The 17,502-nt window shown below is 47.6% G+C and overlaps 1 protein-coding gene across 1 annotated transcript in view; it reads right to left on the bottom strand.

Annotated features, from left to right (window-relative positions):
* The window catches only part of WDR17 (WD repeat domain 17), a 120,535-nt gene extending 109,454 nt beyond the window's left edge, over positions 1-11,081 (bottom strand). Inside the window, exon 1 of the mRNA XM_059721862.1 lies at positions 10,978-11,081. The gene's annotated coding sequence lies outside the window, so the exon portion shown is untranslated. The remainder of the gene's footprint in view (positions 1-10,977) is intronic.
* Positions 11,082-17,502: the final 6,421 nt, after the last annotated feature.

A 17,502-nucleotide genomic window follows, 5' to 3' on the forward strand; every position in this document is an offset into this window, starting at 1 on the left:
AGTTAAATACAACATTTTGGGGGAATTTATGTGAACAAATGTAAAAACACACAAAATTATAGCTCCACAATCACTGTTATGCAAATACCATAAATACCAGCTTTAGGTTAGGAAAATAACATGGAGATAGACTTTTGCCTATTGATTTAATCTTGTGTATTATCTTGATTTTTTGTGTGTATTTTCTTGAGTTTTGCACTACCTTAAGAAACTCCATTTTGTATTGCTCTATAGCTTGACATAAATGCTTGACCATTCACTCCTTTGTACGCTGCATGTGTGAAGAAATGGGTGAGAGCGTGTTTGTGGAAAAGGAAAACACCAGCTGGCGACTGGCTGAATAATGCAGACAGATAAAAGATCAAAACAAGAAGAATCCACCCCAGCACAGCAAGAGAACATCATTCAACCTTCAAGGAGGAACACAGTGATAACACGGCAAACACCCAGAGGACTGAATGAATTTACAAGACTATAAAAGGTGGGGCGAGACATGCCGATTTTGGGTCTTGTTCCGCATATCATTCTGGAGCATCAGTTCGCCTAACGAGATGGATTGACAGAAGCCTGGCTCCCACTTATGTTCAACTTAGCTGGCCACTAAGTTGACTCGAGCACCAATGAAACAGGTAATGTATACCAGCACAGAACAGAAATCGGGGTATGAGTGTGTGTGCATGCATGTGTGTGCACGCGCGTGTACTAAGTGCTTAATCAATAAACGTGGTGTCTTGCCTTGCCCCCTCTTACAAAGTTATTGCTCTTTATTTTGAGCTAATTGATTAATACAGGCACTCCTCACTTAACGACCGAGTTCCGTTCCTGCGAGTAGGTTGTTAAGCGAATTGGTTGATAAGCGAGGAGCCGCCCCTTGATACTGCGTGCCTTGGCTTGAGACGCCGCGCTGCCGTTTCCATGACCAAAGTTCTCGTACTTACAACCAGTTCTCGCTGGTCGTAAGTCTGCGCGGTCGTTAAACAGGTAGGTCGTTAAGTGAGGAGTACCTGTACCACCAAAAGTTAGGTCACAGAGCATTTGAATCTAGCATGTCAGAGAAAGTTTAAGTTCAATAAAGCAACAACTTCATGGAATATACAGAGGCATAACAATATGGCCAGGCACCTGGAACAGCTGGCACACAGAGACAGCAGCAACTTCTAGCTGCCACTCCACCCCTACTGCCCCCTCCAAGCCCTGTCTCCTGGCTGCAATATGGGCCCAGCCAGAAGCTGCCTGGCCCCAGTGCAGCTCCCTACCAGCTGAAAGCAGCACTCATGCCACAGCTGGGGTGGTGGGGGAATTGAGAGAAACAGCAGAAGTGCGTATGGAGCTGAAAACTGGGCACAGGCAAAGCCTGCCAGCTCTGTGGGTTGGATCCAGAACTCTGTTGGTTAGATTCGGCCTACGGACAGTATGTTGCTAACCCCTGTACTAGACAGACTCACAAATCAAAACTAAAATCCTGGCCCCACTGAAATCAACAGCAAAGAAATCTCCCTTTGATTTTAATGGAGCCATGAGATTCTGAAATACGTGTTCTTATCCCAGGGAACTCATCTGGTTGATATTAAAAGGTTTTACTTCATCACGGCTCATTAAAATGTTATAAAGAAGGCTAAGGCAGTGAGCTGGATGTTACTAATTATACTGAAGTCACTGGCCAAATGTTTCCTCATTAACACTCTTAACACCTCTGACGAAACAGCCAAGCACTGGATCCCAAAACTTGAACGTGACATGGAAGAGAGTGAGCTGGTTAAGATATCGAAATAAAGACAATGTTAAGGCAATAATGCCTGGTTGAGAAGAATCATATTGGCTGCTGAAAATGAGAATGTAAGCTCATTGTTTAGCATTAGCAAATACAGTTTGAGTGTTATTGCCAAATCCCTGACTTATTAGATTATCAGATAGCAGCCAGGGACAACTTTTTTCTTTAAACTACATTTGGCCTGGAAGAAGCAACTATTTCTTTTTGTAGGGATGCTAAGCTTACCCACTTACAGGACAGGGGAAGCTCAGGCACCCTACTGGGCTCTGAGAGCTCAGGCCGCATGTGATTTTTGACTCCCTCAAGGCCACCATCTTAAACCTCATGGGTCTCACTAAAGAGACATACTGGTGCCACTTCTGGGAAGAGCTGTTTAACTCCAATTCCCAGTGCCAAGCAGTGGCACAGTTCCTTAAGGATCTGTGCACCCACTGGCTGAAACTGGAATCCTGCTTGGCCATCAAACTCATGGAACTGATAACTGTGGAGCAATTTTGGCAGATACTGCCAGTGGAACCCTGAGAGTGGGTTTGCTGACCCCTCAATCTCAAGGCAAGGTGTTTGCTGATGATCTCAAGGAGGCAAACTGCCTCACTGAGAGTTCAAGACCAAATCACAATGTGGGAAGCACTCTGCTGAGCCAAAGGAACAGGCTCAGCAAGACTTGAACTCAAAGCAGTCTAGGAATCCTGCCTTAACCCCTGCAAAACAAGGGTGAGCTCAACTGTCACCCAGGCTTGGGAACAGAGGAACCCCTCCCCAAGTTACTGCCAGGCTAAAAGAAAAGGAACACTTGGTCTGCTTTGCATGTGGACAACCAGGCCACTGGCATAGGAACCATCCACAGATGGACTGCAACTATGTGTAGGCCAGGATTTCTGAGGTCAAGGGGGAGGCCCCAGAGCAGGAAGACTGTACAGAGGGCATATATGTGATCTGCGTCCACATGGCTATTCAAAAGCTGTACCTTCATGGTAAGAGAGGGTCTGCTGGAGGTCAGTGGTGGGGGCCAGCCATCTTTCCCTACCAGTGGTGGTTGGTTGGACCTGGGGTCTACTGAGCCAATGATTATGCCTGAAAGGAGTTAGGCATGCAGGACCACTGTGGGGACCAATTACGGGCGTTATTTCCTTTTGACCCTGACTTGTTTGGACCTTCAATCTACATCATGCCGGAGATGCCTCAGATTTCAAAGAGAAGCCATTTTGGGCTTGGCGGAGGCCTGGTAAGAGACTAGGTAAAGGAGGCTGGGTTAAGGAGTTAGGGTACAGTGCAAACTGGATGGCTCTAGAGAAAAAGACCATAGAACCGGACTCATCAGGCAGCAAATCTGAGGGAGAGCTCAGGTCTGTAAGAGAAGGAAGTGGCTTCATACAGAGGGAGAGGGAAGACCCAATATTTGCCCTGCTCTATAGCCATTTGGCCTGGGGTTAATGACACAATGATAGACCCTTGCCTAGCTGTCTCCACCTCAACCTGCAAAGGGTTGCCCTGATGAGGGTCTCTCAGGGCAGGACAACCAGAGCCTGGAAGTACCAGTAACTGATGCCAAAACTGCATGACAATCAGATTTAGAAAATGGCCCATGACACATCTTGAGGAGAGGGGAAAAGGAGTGGGGAAAACACAGGAACAGGTACCCACCAGATTCTTTTGGCCTAGGATTTACTGGCATTCTTACCCTGAATGCCAACTGGTGGCCCGGCTACTTCCTCTGCCCTTGGTGGTTACTTGCTTTGAATGAGCTGGGGTAGATATAGTCAGGCCCTTGGAATTGAACACAAATGGGTGTCATTTTATCCTCATGCTCATAGACTAGGCTACCTGGTATCCCAAGGTGGCAGTGGTCTGTAATGCCTCTACCTAAACATTCATCACAAAACTGGTAAAGATATTCTAATGGGTGGATTTCCCTCATAAAATATTGAGAGACTATGGCACAGTCTTTATGTCACAAATGTTACAGGAGATATGGGCCAGTTTGAAGTCTGCCTGGCCAGAACGTTCACCTAAGAACCCCGGATGGATGGGCTCCTGGAGTTACTTAACCGATTTGGAAAGGAATGTTGAAGAAGTATGTGGCCAGAGAACCCCAAAAGTGGGATTTGCTCCTGCTGTACCTCCTGTTTGCTATCCAGGAGGTTCCCAAATCCTCCATGGGGTTCTCTCCTTTTGAACTTTTATATGGGAGGCAGCCCCAACCTACACGGGATCTCCTTCATGAGACCTGGTAGACAAAGGGACTGAAGTCTCAAAATGTCATCCCACATGTCAGGTTACGGGAACAGGTGGACCAAATGAAGCATTCACCCAGGAGAATCTCAGATCTAAGAACAATATTATAATAAGAACACATAGCTCTGAGTCCTTGGGGTCAGGTCCTATTGCTGTTAGCCTTATTGGGGAGCAAAGTACTTGCTAAATAACAAGGATCCCATGAGATAAGACGAATCAGAGAAGTTGATTGTAAAGTGCGTTTGTTAGGGCAATGGCCAGAGTTTATCACATAAATACCTTAAAATCCTAATGATCATAAGAAGAGCTGAATGCCTCAACCACTTTATCAAAGAATAAAGGGTGTGTAGAAAAACAATTCAACTCCCAACCAATGAGGTAGCTCTGGGGGAAAACTCAAACTCAACAAGAGGAGACAAGGGGCTTACTGGGGGTATTTCCAGATACATTTACCACCCAATGTGGGAGGAGCACCCTACTTAATCAATGGATCATCCTGAAACCAGGGTGCCCCATCAAAAAAAGGGTCCAAATACCACAGCAATTACAGAAGACTGAAAGGAATGAGGTATAGAATATGCTGGAAATAAGGGTGACTGAAGAAGTGTCAAGTGACTAGTGCAGGCTGGTCATAGTGGTTCCCAAACCAAACAAAATAAGCTGATTTATATTGATTTCCATAAGCTAAATGCAGTTTTGAAGTTTGATGCCTACCCAGTGCCCCAGGTCAGTGAGTTATTCCAGTGGCTTGAGAAGGCAAAATGAATATCAATGCACAATTAAGACATTATACGGGGGGGGAGGACCTTAAAGAAATAAATTTAAATAATACAAAATGTGAAGTCATGCATTTAAAAACTAATTCAAGTAGTTTCTGAAATGAGGTGGTGTCATCATTCAGTCAGGAATAACAAAGGAAGAGACAAGCCTGAGAGTATCAGTTAATTAAAAGATAACAAATGAGGCACTGATATGGTATGGCACAAAAAGGCAAAGGATGGATCTCTGGCAAAGTACCTACAAGGAACTATTAATGCCATTGTAAAAAATACTAGTAAGGAATCTGCAATAATATATGCAGTTCTGCTCATCCATGTTCAAAAAGATTAACTGAACTGGAACATCTGCAGAGAAGGGCTAGCTAAATGATAAGGTGAATTGAGGACCTATCTTTACAAGATTAAATGAGTTTGGTTTGTTAAGCCTAGCAAAATGAATGCTGTAAAGAATTTTGATTTCTCTCAATAAATGCATTTTTGAAAGTAAGCACCAGGAAAGAAGACAAAAGACATTAATGGCATAATGGAAGCAGTGGACTAGTGGCTGGGCCAGTGGCAACTCTGTTGTTGCATTCCCTCTAAGTCTGTACTGGGGATTTTGAAACAGTTGCTCACTCATAGTTACACTACTGTACAAGAGCAAATGGTTATAAAATGATTCAGTTTGGCCATGATTAAGTTTAGCATGGAAATTAGGATATTTTTAACCAGAAGATTGGCATAGGTCTGGAACAACGTTCCAATAGCAGCAGTACAAGCATGCAATTTAACTAGATTTAGGAATGGAACTTGATAAGTGTATTAAAGTAATTATACCACACGGTTCCACAATGGCAATAATCCAAGAGGTCCCTTCCAGTCCTATATCCTAATATGAGGGGAAAAAAAACTAAACCAGTGCCACATACCACACAGAAGCTCCCTGTCACCCTACTGCTGTGCCACATGGGTGATTCCCTTCTCTGCTGGAATGCATGCCTGTGCAAGCAAATTACACCCTCCCTACTGCACCACACACCTACGCAGGCGAGTCACGCACCTCAGCTGTAACATGGGCTCACATGGCTCTGATGTCTTTCCTGGGTGCAGTCCCAATTTCCTCCTCTCCTGCATGCAGCCCTGATCCCCTAGGTCCCGGACTCACCTTCAGTTTACCATACTGACCTACCCCCTTGGGCAAAGGCTAGAAGTGGCAGCTGGAGGAGGAAGCGGGGAGCCTGGAGATACAATAACAGCTGGAGTGCAGAGAAGGAGCAGCAGCTGGGTAGGAGCCCTGGAGCTGCACATTTTCCCCGTGGGAGCCGCACGCAGCCTGTGGACCACCAATTGAACAGCCCTGTTCTAAACCTCAACAACAGCAGCCAATACTTCAGCTAATATTTTAGTTTAAACTACCTACCAAAATTAAAGGGACACAATATTTCAATAATTATAAATAATTTGCTTGGCAGCATGATGAATTTCTGCCACTGAATTCAGGCTGGACGCAGAATTACATGAATAAATGTAACCCCACACATCTCATACAATGTTAGGCAAAAAATAGGAAAACCAATTCATTATCAATAATAGTTAACAACCTTTAAGAAAAAAAAATCTGTTTTTCAACATCTTCTCCCAAAACTCTAAAAAGTTGATTGACACATACACTGTGAACTAAGCTGTTTTTAAACAATTAGGAGAACAGCCCTAGTATATTTAGAAGGCACTATAATACAAACAGAGGTATCCTCAGAAACTGTTTTAGATATTTCAGTATTGTTTATGATCTTAAGAATAATCATACCTTGCAAAAGTTTTGTGCAGAGAACTCCTAGTAAAGTCAACTGTTACTGGTATTTGGTGTAGGTAATCAATTATTAGACATAGTCTTCAGAAGTACAGTATGTACAGCTCTCCCAAATGGTAAAAATACCAGAGAAAAAACAGTACTTTTAACTTTCAAAGTGGGAAGGGCAGTTGTATCTAGATTATGGCCTCTGGATCCATCTCTTTTAGAAGTAATACTGACAATAAAATAGTCTACTCTGGTCCTAACTTCACCATCTAGAAAAATGATAGTATTTTAAAAGAACACGAAATATTTTGAAGTCTGAAATAATACAGCTGGCAAAGAACATTTTTTCATCTACTGTACAAAAAAAACTTTATATAGTGCCAAGCTAACTACTTCTCACTTATCTTTCAAATAATCTGTAGTAAAAATTTGTGTTTACAAAAGTAAAATCAAGATTATATTGGCTGGGATTAGTTATTTTGTTATAGTTTCTCAGACAAACTGAAAACCTTCAAATTAGATGTATAATTCCTGCCAGATCCCACTTAGTTCCCTGAGGAAAAAGCATTTATTCAGCCTAAGGCAGAAGTGTCAAACACATTGACAAGTTCTGGCCCACGGAACCCTGCCACGTGGCGCCCACACCAGTAGTTTAGGACCCGAACTGCATGCAGTGACCACAGGCCTTAAGGTACTGATTCTCATCCATGTTGCAGTTTGCTTGTCTAACAGATACAAAACATGTATCAATTTAAAATTCCCTTTTGTCTGAAAAGTAGAAATACATTCTGGAATTCCAAGTTGAAGAGTCAGAATTCACAAGCAGCGAACCACATAATTAACTCAATTTTCCACACAGCCATCACTGAAGTCTATGCAAGTCTCTTCAACACAAATATTAGCTTTGCAAGGGAAAATGGTAAATTCCTAGAAAAGCAAGAATTTGCTAATAACGCTGCATTGTGAGCAACACCCCTGAAAAGCTACAAAGATACAATACCTGGCATTAAATGGAGGGCTGCAGGACTCCACATCAGTCTGTTGAAACAAATACTTGTGAAATGCAAACATGACACCACAACCTCAGATTAAAAGGCAAGCATTAAGAAAGTAGAAACAATTCATATACCTGGGTGACAGCAAACAGAAGTCTCAAGAAGGAAGTGGCATCCAGGATAGAAAAGGGATCCCCACCAAAATTATAAATATATGAAAAGAAAAGATATACAGCACCATAACATGCCACTGTGAGAACTATTGATTTACCAAAACAATGGACAAGAAATTAGATGCTTTTGGAAAATTGGGCCAACAAAAGATTCTGGAAGCAGATGGGAAGAGTTACTATCAACAAGATCTGAGAAATCACTAGACAGTGGCTTATCTCCACCAGTTAGAAGGAAGCACATTATTTAGGCCATGTACTCTACTTGTCAAACTCCCATACAAAGCTATCCGGTACAAGGGTGTAAAACTCATCTGGCCCACAGAGTCGCTCCGCCCAGCTTCACGCTACTGCTGCTCCGCAGAGCCCACCAAAGCAAAAGACCAAAAAGGAAGGTATAATTGTGCTGGCCTCTGCTTTCAAACCAAAGAACCTTGCAAAAAGAACTGTAAAAGAATCCCTAACCCATCCTCAGCAGACCACAGAAAACTACTCCAGCAGCCAGAAAAGCTGCAGAAGACATGGGAATTGTTTGAAAATGTAAAGGTTTCCTGTCTTCCCCTGTGTTAAAGCAACAGCTGATACAGCTATATTATGATCATTGGAAACTTTGGATGCTGTGACAATACAAAAAATAATAATACAAAACATTAAAGTTAATTCAACTGATTCATACACAGCATATATTTTACAGCGGGCACATCTACACCTACACTTTACTGCAGAGTTGAATAATTAGCTCCTCAGTAAAGCATCACCATCTACACGTGCCAGCATCAGTGTGCAGTTGATTAACTGTGCCATAAAATAATACTGTCCAAGACAGTACTATTTTATAGCACAGTAACTTACTGCGCCAAAATGCACGTGTAGATGGTGACTGGGGATGGCTGGGGCATAAGGGAGCAAAAGCGCATGGGCTGTCTGCCGCCCAGACCTGCACTTCAGCACCCTCATGCCCCAGCCAGCTTCTCCACTGCTGGATGCCTGCACCCAGAGCCCAGGACTGCCCTCCCTTCCCCTCAAGCACCCTGCCAGCCCAGGGCTGCTCTACCCTGGCTCTAACCATATTATGCATTTAATCAGGAAATAAATAGGGACAATTGCTCTCCACAAGCACAGCCAAGCTGAGTTGTAAAACATTCTAAAAGTAACATTTGCTGACTTTCTGCAATTCTAACTGCCTTTTGACTACAGACTTAAAAGTTCAATATGTTGAGTTTATCAAAGAGAAAAGTTAAGAAGTTATTTGATAAGTGCTTATTCAATTATCAGTCATTTTCTTCCAGAGTACAGGTTTCTCTTGCTTTATGCGGGTTCTGTTGTGCGAATTCGCTCTTATGAGATGACCCTTTTTATACCAAAAATTAATTATATGCGAGGTAAATTCACTTTATGCAATCAATGTGATGGAAGCCCAGAGTCAACTACTTTGTGGGAGTGATGCATACCAAAATAGTCTCCTATGTGGATCTGTGCTCCTCACTCGTCATCTGTGTCATGTCTCTGTAGCTGCCATCCCCATTATGGTAACATTCACAACCACCCTGTGGCTCATGTATACTGTTTGCTGTTGGCGAGCACCAAAATTGCCTTGCAAAAGTGGTAGAAGTGTGTCTGGGGGTCAGTACAGCCAAGGTCTTGGAACATATCCCTATTCGTTACACTGTAAAGTGTGTTCCCTTTATGCAAACTCAAGTTATGAGCCATTTTCCAGGAATGCATGTACAGCATAAAGCTAGAAAGACCTGTACTCTTAAACACAGCCAAAAAGGCATAAACAAGATCCGAGGACTAGAATATGAAACAAATTCAAAAGTAGTTACATGATGCAGATCTTTAACAGAGAGGATAATTAACACATGTGGTAGTTTACAAGGAAAATGTAACAGATTCTCTATCATTTGTTTTCCTAAATCAAGATTAGACATCTTGCTGAAAGATGTGTTTTAGTACAACAAGTTATTCAGTTTATTCCAGAAATTACAGAGTGAACTCCTACACTGGAGAGAGAAATTACAAAGTGAAATCCTACACCTTCCAGTCTCTTCTGAACTTAAAATCTGTGGTAGTGCTAGCGCAATGTAGCCGTGATGGTCCTGAAATAGTGCAAGAGACAAGGATTTCTTAGGACGGTATCTTTTATTGGACCAGCTGCCAAGCTGGGATGGAGTCAGGCAAACTGGATGAGAATGAGGAATGTCTTGCATCCAAAACCTTGCCAAACTGCATCCCAACGAGGCAGAGTCCAATAAAGGACAGCACCTCAAGAAATCCTTGCCCCTCACTTCAAATTGGTGAATGGTTGGGAGCATCATTCAGAGACAACCAAGAAGAGATTTCACTTCCCTCTCGATGCAGCAACCTCTCTCACAGAAACAGTCTACTTCCCTTCCCAGAGCCATCACCCAGCCACACCATTGGAGATGCCAGGACCTGGGGCATCTGAGGATGGGAGTGGGCTGGTTTCCCCCTTGCGCCTGGCTGGTTGGGACACCTCAATTCAGCAGCTGCTGTTTGTAGCCGCATTGGTCTAAGCCAGGGGTTTTCAACCTTTTTGGGTCAGTGCACCCCCGGCAGCCGGTCAAGAAGGCAGGAGTCCCCTGACAGCCAGATGGGCATGCAGGGAGAGAGAGGAGGTCCCCCAGCAGCCATTCCACAGGGGGGGGTGTCCCCACATACCCCTGTTTGAAAACCCCTGGTCTAAGGATACTGGCAGGCAAGGCTCTTTGGGTAAACATGATATCTTTTATTAGACCAACTAAATTATTCAGAAAATTGTTCTTGGCAAGCGTTGGGGTATCAACTCCCTTCTTCAGGCATTGGAGAAACTCTGCTGTTGGTTGAGCAAGTCTCTCCAATGCCTGGAGGGTGTTTGAGCCCCAAAGCTTGCCAAGAACAATTTCCCCAACTAAGTTGGTCTAATCCGAGATATCATATCTGCTCAAAGAACCTCGTCTGCCCACGTCCATTCAGCAGGGCTTTCCGACAGCTCTGCCCCCTCAGCTGGAGGGAAAAGGCTCCACAGAGACAAGGGAGAACCCCGGAGAGCTTGCCCTGCCTTCGCCCCTAGGGCAAGAGGCTGTTTCCCCAAGCAGTGCTTTGGCCCCCCACAGCCCGCTCTGCGGGGCGCAGGCGGAAGGGAACATGCCCCCTCCCGGGAGGAAGGGGCAGGGGGACGCAACGGGCAGCCGCCTCAGCCTCGCTCTAGCCCCGGCCCCCCCGGCCCCGCGCGCCCACCCGTCCCTACCTGCCCGCGGCGGGAGACCCCGCGCGCTGCGACACCTCCAACGTCACCAGCAGGGGAAGGCTGAGAAGCGGGGCTGGAACACCAAGCCTGTCTCCCGGGCAACCGGGCAGCCCCACCTCCTCCACCCAGCCGCCCGCTGATTGGACGCGCCTACCCGGCAGTTAGGAGGGGGGGTTTCGGTTACCAGAGCAACGGAGTAAAGGGGCGGGGCTGCTGTATGCGCTGCGGGAGCCCGCCTCCTACGTAACCATCTGAGCCGCGGACCCGCTCCTTGCGCATGCGGCCTGCGGGGAGGAGGGAACGCAGCTATAAGCGCGTCTGTATGGGCTTCTCTCCTCGTACTCTCGCAGGCAGCCTGTACAGCCGCGGAGTCACGGCTAGCCCACGGAGTCACCCCAGTTAGCCTCGCTCACTGGTCAAGAGAGGAGAGCGAGGGAGCTGGGATGGAGATTGCCTCGCCCCGGAAAGCTTATTCGATTCCACCCCAGTCCTCAGCATGGCAGGTGGCCCAATAAAAGATAGCACCTCAAGGAATCCTTGCCTCCTTGTCTTGCAATCCCTGCAAATCCTTGCCTCCTTTTGAAATTATATTTAAAAAAAATGGATGAACTATTGGAGGGGCATTCAAGTCAGCCACTGACCGGCTCTGGCCTGCACGCTGGCCTCTGGCTTCTTTTCTAGTCCATCTGGGAAGAGCACAGACCAACTGCAGACGCTTCCTCAGCATGACGGAGGGTGTTTGCACCCGAAAGCTTGCAAAGACTTTTCCCAACTATTTTAGTTGATCTAATAAAAGATACCAGATTTAGCAGAAGAACCTTGTCTGCCTCATTCAGTCAACCAAGCAGAGACCTCAAGCCCCGCCAGAGGCAAGGTCCACCATGTTCTGCTTGTCAGAGAAATGAAATCCAGTCGGCTAGGGGGGATTTGCTGTTGACAACTCCATACAGGCTCTTCCTTATTATCTTGTTCTCTAGGATCTTAAAATTAATCTGTGCTCCAGCATCTTTCTAAGTATTAAAGAGCTGTAATGTCTTGGATCAGCCTTTTCCCTTGTTTTCACAATAGACATGCTGTTTGCTCTTTTTCTGTCTTCTGGGAGCTCATACGATTTCCAAAAATAAAACCCAAAGGCTCAGCAGTTACTTAAACCAATTACAGGAACACACTTGAACCAATCTCAAGAGGCTCTGCTGATTTGAAAACATCTGACCTGGAAAAGTTCAGTCGCATCAGTGACTGCCCCTTCGATTTCAGCATTGTGCCTATGTGATAGAGCTTTTGAGAGACTCGCGACACCAGGTTACTGTGGAAATGGAACAGATGTAATATCCAGGCACCTTCATCACATCAAACTTTAACACTGGGGACCTTTTCTAGGCTAGGCCTCTTTGTGTTGACCTCACACTGGCCATTACTTGCAGTTGATTCTCCAAGTTCTGCTGCTCTTGTTTGCTACATCTCTTGTGCCCAGATTGTATAGCCTAGTGTGGGTGGATATTGCAGCCATACCTGAGCACATGGCATTAGTCACAGTGCATTTTAGCAAGGTGCAAGCATCTAATGCAGGGGTGTCCAACCTTTTTGAATGTGGAGCCAGATCATGAACTTTTTATCACCCAGTGGGCTGGCGAGCCATATTCAAAGACCTCACAGGAAGCGGTGAAATTCTATGGCCTGCGTTACGTTGGACATCAGACTGGATGAGGCAGAATCTTACAAGGATGCCATAGAACTTCCCATCGCTTCCACCTTTAATGGGGTCCTTTTGAGTTATAAGAACAAAGCTTCTAATGGATGCACAGGAGGAGCCAGGCAAGGGCCGTGATGCTGCAGCCTGCATGTGCCAGGTTCTACAGGTGGAGCTGCCATGGGGCAGGGACCCAGGCCACCCAAGCCCCCTGGCCCCAGGCCCTGCCATGCCTTGCAAGCCCACCCGGTGGCTTCCAGCCTGGAGCCAGCAAAAAAAAAAAAAGGGGGCTTCCTTTGCAAGGGAGGAAGAAGGAGGAGGAGGCAGCAGCGGAAACAGGCGGCGCAGCGAGCCCGGGCTGGTGCCGTGCACTCATACGGGGACCTGTGAGCTGGGCACGTGGCAGCGCGCAGGCAGCCCCTGGCTGCAACTTCTCCGCCCATCACCGGGAAGGTGAACCATGCAGGTGAGCGTGGAGTGGGGCAGACGCGGGGGCCCTGGGACTATGCCTCCTTCTCCCCAGCCACAGCCCCAAGGGGCAGAACCAGGTGCAGGCAGCGATTTAGCACGGGGGAAGTTGACCGGGGAGGGTCTGGGGGGGTTTCACCCAAGCTCCCCTCTCCCTGTGTGTGCCCAGCTGGGCTCCACTCACCATCCACAAGCTCTGCGCGGGACTGCCCCACGCCACACCTATGACCTGCACTTTCACTGCCACCTACTCCTCTTCCCACACGCACCGTGTCAGCACATCAAGCTGACACGGTGCTTGTGGGAACCTTGTCCCTTCCCTAGCCCTTCAGCAGCCATTAGGAAGCTGCTGAGGGGCTGGGGGAGGAATAAGGGGCGGGAACAAAAGTAAACAGCGTTTACTTTCATTTCCTGTCGCAGCACCACAGGCCACAGAAAATGGCTTGGTGGGCTGCATGGCAGCCCATGGGCCGCATGTTGGACAAGATTCTTATGCTTGTGGCTTATTTTCTCATTCTCTTCCCCACCCCTCGTGGAATTATGTGTGTACAGTTGAACATTTTGACAATTATAGTTTGGTTTTAATCTTGAAGCTTTAGGCAATCTTCTACATGCCCAGGGCCTAGGCTGATATAATGCCCTGAAAATAATGACTTAAAAATTTTACTTAGTATTCCAGTGTGGAGAGTAGAATCCTGTGCTGGTGAAAAGGACTAAGTACAGACATTCAAAAACCCTGAGCCTGAACTGATTCAATTTTTTGCAGGTTAATCTAAACTGTGTAGATAGAGCTGGCAAGCAAGCAAATAGAAATCCACTTTTGGATCCAGAAATGCAGGCACATGCCTGCTGTGGCTCAGGCAAGAAGCCAGGGGGTGCTAGAGCAAGCCCTTGCTTCCCTTCTGCAGTAGCTAAGGGAAGCTGGAGGGGGCGGGGGCGGGGCCAGGCCCTGACAGGCCTGAGTATGATTGGGGAGGGATTTAAACCCTCACGCTGGCCTGCCGGGACCCCAGCCAAGGTGTGCCCAGAGGGGGGAGGGGAAACAGCAGCCTTTGCCAGGCTTTTGGCAGGGGAGGGGAGAGAGTGTGCCCAGACCCTGGCCCAGACAATGGCCCAGCGTGACCACCTAAGGTGAAGGGGTCAGGGAGGGGGTTTATTCCCACCTTCCTCCCCTCAAGTACCAGGGACCACAGCCAGGCTCTGCCAGGCCCGGCCATTGCCTCCACTGCTTGCGTCTGGCCCGGCCATATTCCCACCTCTCCCTGGGGAAACCCCACCCAGGGTCTGCCCAGGGAGAGAGGTGGGAATAAACCCCTTCCCTGCTCCCTTTACCTCAGGGGCCATGCCGGCAGGCATCTGGCCACACCCCAGCCCCTGCCACTGGAACAGGGGGGATCCTGACAGGGGCAGCGGCTGTTGTCATGGTGTCCCAGGGAGTACAAACCTATTCCTGGTGGGGGCTGCACTGCAGGTGGGAGCAGGGGTGTCACCAGGGCTCAGAGGGGTGGCCATAGCCTCCTGAGCCCCTACTAGTGCTCTGCCACTGCTCGCCCCACACAGTCTACAGCAGCTCTGCCTGCCCCACTCCCACCTGTAGCCCAGCCCCCTGCAGGGAAGAGGCTTGCACTCCCGGGACACCATGACAGGGGCTGCTGCCCTGACAGGGTCACTCCCCACTTGCTGTTCAAGAGGCAGGGTTGGGCACATGGTCAGAATCCAGCTGGCATAGCCATCTTAGTTGAAGGCCTAGGCGGCAGAAGTGGGGGCTAGCAGGGTTTAGCCCCCCCAAATGTGGGACAGTGATAGGGCCACAAGGCAGCCTGGCTGTGGACTTCCATCAGCTGCAGCAGGGGTAGGGAGGGGCATGCACGGAGTAGTGACAGGAGCTGGGGCGGGGGACATGCTGCACAGCCAGGGCAGGGCATGGGACGGAGGTGCGAGTGGCTCATCTGAGGGACGCAGCTTCTGCTGCTACGTACACCCCAGGAAGGCATAGGGGACATGTGCCCCTGGATCTGTGTGAGGTGGGCAGCGGCTGCGGCTAGGACTGAGCTGGGCTTTTCCTAGTGGGGGGTGGGCCAGGCTGTCCTCGGGGCAGACGGTGGAAGTACTGGGAGGAGGGCTATGGGGTGGGTCCAGCCACCCCAAAATTTGCCATATCCCCCCAACCTCCCCTACCAGCACCATGCCCCCAGTGCCCTTCCAGGGTGCGTGCAGCAGCAGGAGCTACCACCCCCTCCCCGTGCCAGATGTCCCCCAGACAAGCTACTGGTGGCTCTGTCCCAGCTGTGCAGGGCCTGCCCCAACCCCACTCCCTCCCCCGGCCCCTTCCCCCCACAAACTTACCTGCTGGGGAAGGTGTATGCAATAAACCCCTTCCCTGCCCCTTGACCTTTGCGGGGGCTGGCGTCTGGTCACGTTTCTGCCTCTGCTCTGGCTACCCAGCAGAGATGGTGAGGCCAGCCCTGCTCCACTGGAGCAAAGAGCACAGCCCAGCTCAGGGCTGCAGAGCATGCCAGAATGCTGGGGGATCCTGGTTTAACTTGAAACAGGAAGGGGTCTGGGTCTGAAGTTCCATAGACTGGTTTCATCCAAATCAGTTAAGTCTGATACTACATTCAGCCAGGTTTATCTCAAACCAGTTTTGGCCATTTTGTTCTGCTCACTTAAACTGGTTTATGTGTAACTTCTGTCCCTAGCCTGAGAAGCTGAAATATCATCAGTTTCAAGAAAAGGAGAGGTACTGCATAAAGTGTATATCCCTCCCAGTGTGCTGCTGTTCTCATTCATCTCAAGTTTCAAATTTAAGTTCACTTTCATTTTTATAGTTGGCTGCAGAGTTCTACTAGGACAGGGCTGTCCAGTTGGTGGCCTGTGGGCTTGCATGAAGCCACCACCCTTCACCCTTCTCCCTTCTTAACTGCAGCAGCAGCAGTTAAGACTCTGGGCATCCCCTCTCCCCTCACTGCCTGCCCATACCCTAGGGAGTGGGTCAGCACAGCCCATGGCACTGGGAGAGACTGACTCAGTGCAGCAGAGCAGCCCACACCTGGGGAGTTGAAGTGGGGACCGCCTGCATGTACAGTGCAGCAGGGGGGGTACCACCAAGGGATCTATGGCTGATACTAATGCAACTTCAGGGCTGGCCTCTGGTTGCTGAGAAGTTAGACAGCTTTGTACTAGGTGAAACAATTTATAAACAGAAACATAAAAACAGGGTAGTCTTTGTCACTTATCTGTTCAGAATGCTACTGTTTGTACAATGCCTAGCACAAAACTATTTAGATTCATCACTAAGGATCCTAGACTTATGATTAAGGTATTATGGGAAAATTTATACAAATAATAAAATGTTGACTATTCTTAGAAAATTATCTGTCAAATAAAATCTTGGAATCATTTAAGGCATCCACCCCAATAATATGAAATGGGGAAAACTTCAAAATGGTTTCTCCAAACAAATGCAAACTACTTTTAAAATGTTATACAGTCAATGTTATATAGACAATGTGGAGCAACACAAGCTAGTGCATTCTGTAGGATTGAGCTGCAATGACCAATTCAATAATCAAAATAGCATCAGCTGAAAATATTTGATAACCATAAGGTACTGACTGTATTTGCATTTGATGAGACAAATATGTAATCCAAGATGTCCTAAAGCCTGCTCTACCTATTGGTACTGGATTTATGACTCGGATATCTTGTTCCAGGTGAACCCAAAACCTTCAGACTGACCATGACCTCTCCATGCAATTATAGGCGAATTTAATTGATACACCTGAGAAAAGATCAAGGATACATACCCAGAGAAGGCCCCTGGCCCAAGGGGTCCATTCAGGCACAGCGGAATGGCCACACTCTGGAGAAACCTCCCGATCTGCCCCAGCGTAGCCTTATCAGCTTGCCGGGTAAATTGGATTGGTTTAATTAAGCTGCCGGGAGCTATTTCCGACTCTGTGTGCTATTTCTGACTATGTGCACCAGGACGAGAACTGAAGGTAAAGTAGAGAGACGACGCCGGCAGAGAAGGTAAATGCCTGTCTGCCACCCAGGACTGAAGTCCCTGGGAATGGGGCAACAGACTCACAAGATATTTAGAGTTCAGAGAAAAAAAAAAGAAAATGGTTCTGCTTTAATTGGTCACCACAGGTGGTCACTTGAACTGGCAGGACACCAATCACTGAAAAAAAACAAACAAACAACCAACCAACCAACCAAACAAAAACACCCCTCCCCCCCCCAAAAAACCTGCTTGATTGTGGCTTTGGCAATCAAGCATGCGTATATCGAAGGCAAGGAGGAAGGAGGCAGCACAGGGACCCCACCAGCATAGGGAAGATCGCTGAACGGACATCAGGTCTTCA

The sequence above is a fragment of the Alligator mississippiensis genome, chromosome 2 (assembly GCF_030867095.1).
Source record: "Alligator mississippiensis isolate rAllMis1 chromosome 2, rAllMis1, whole genome shotgun sequence".
Classification (NCBI taxonomy): domain Eukaryota; kingdom Metazoa; phylum Chordata; order Crocodylia; family Alligatoridae; genus Alligator; species Alligator mississippiensis.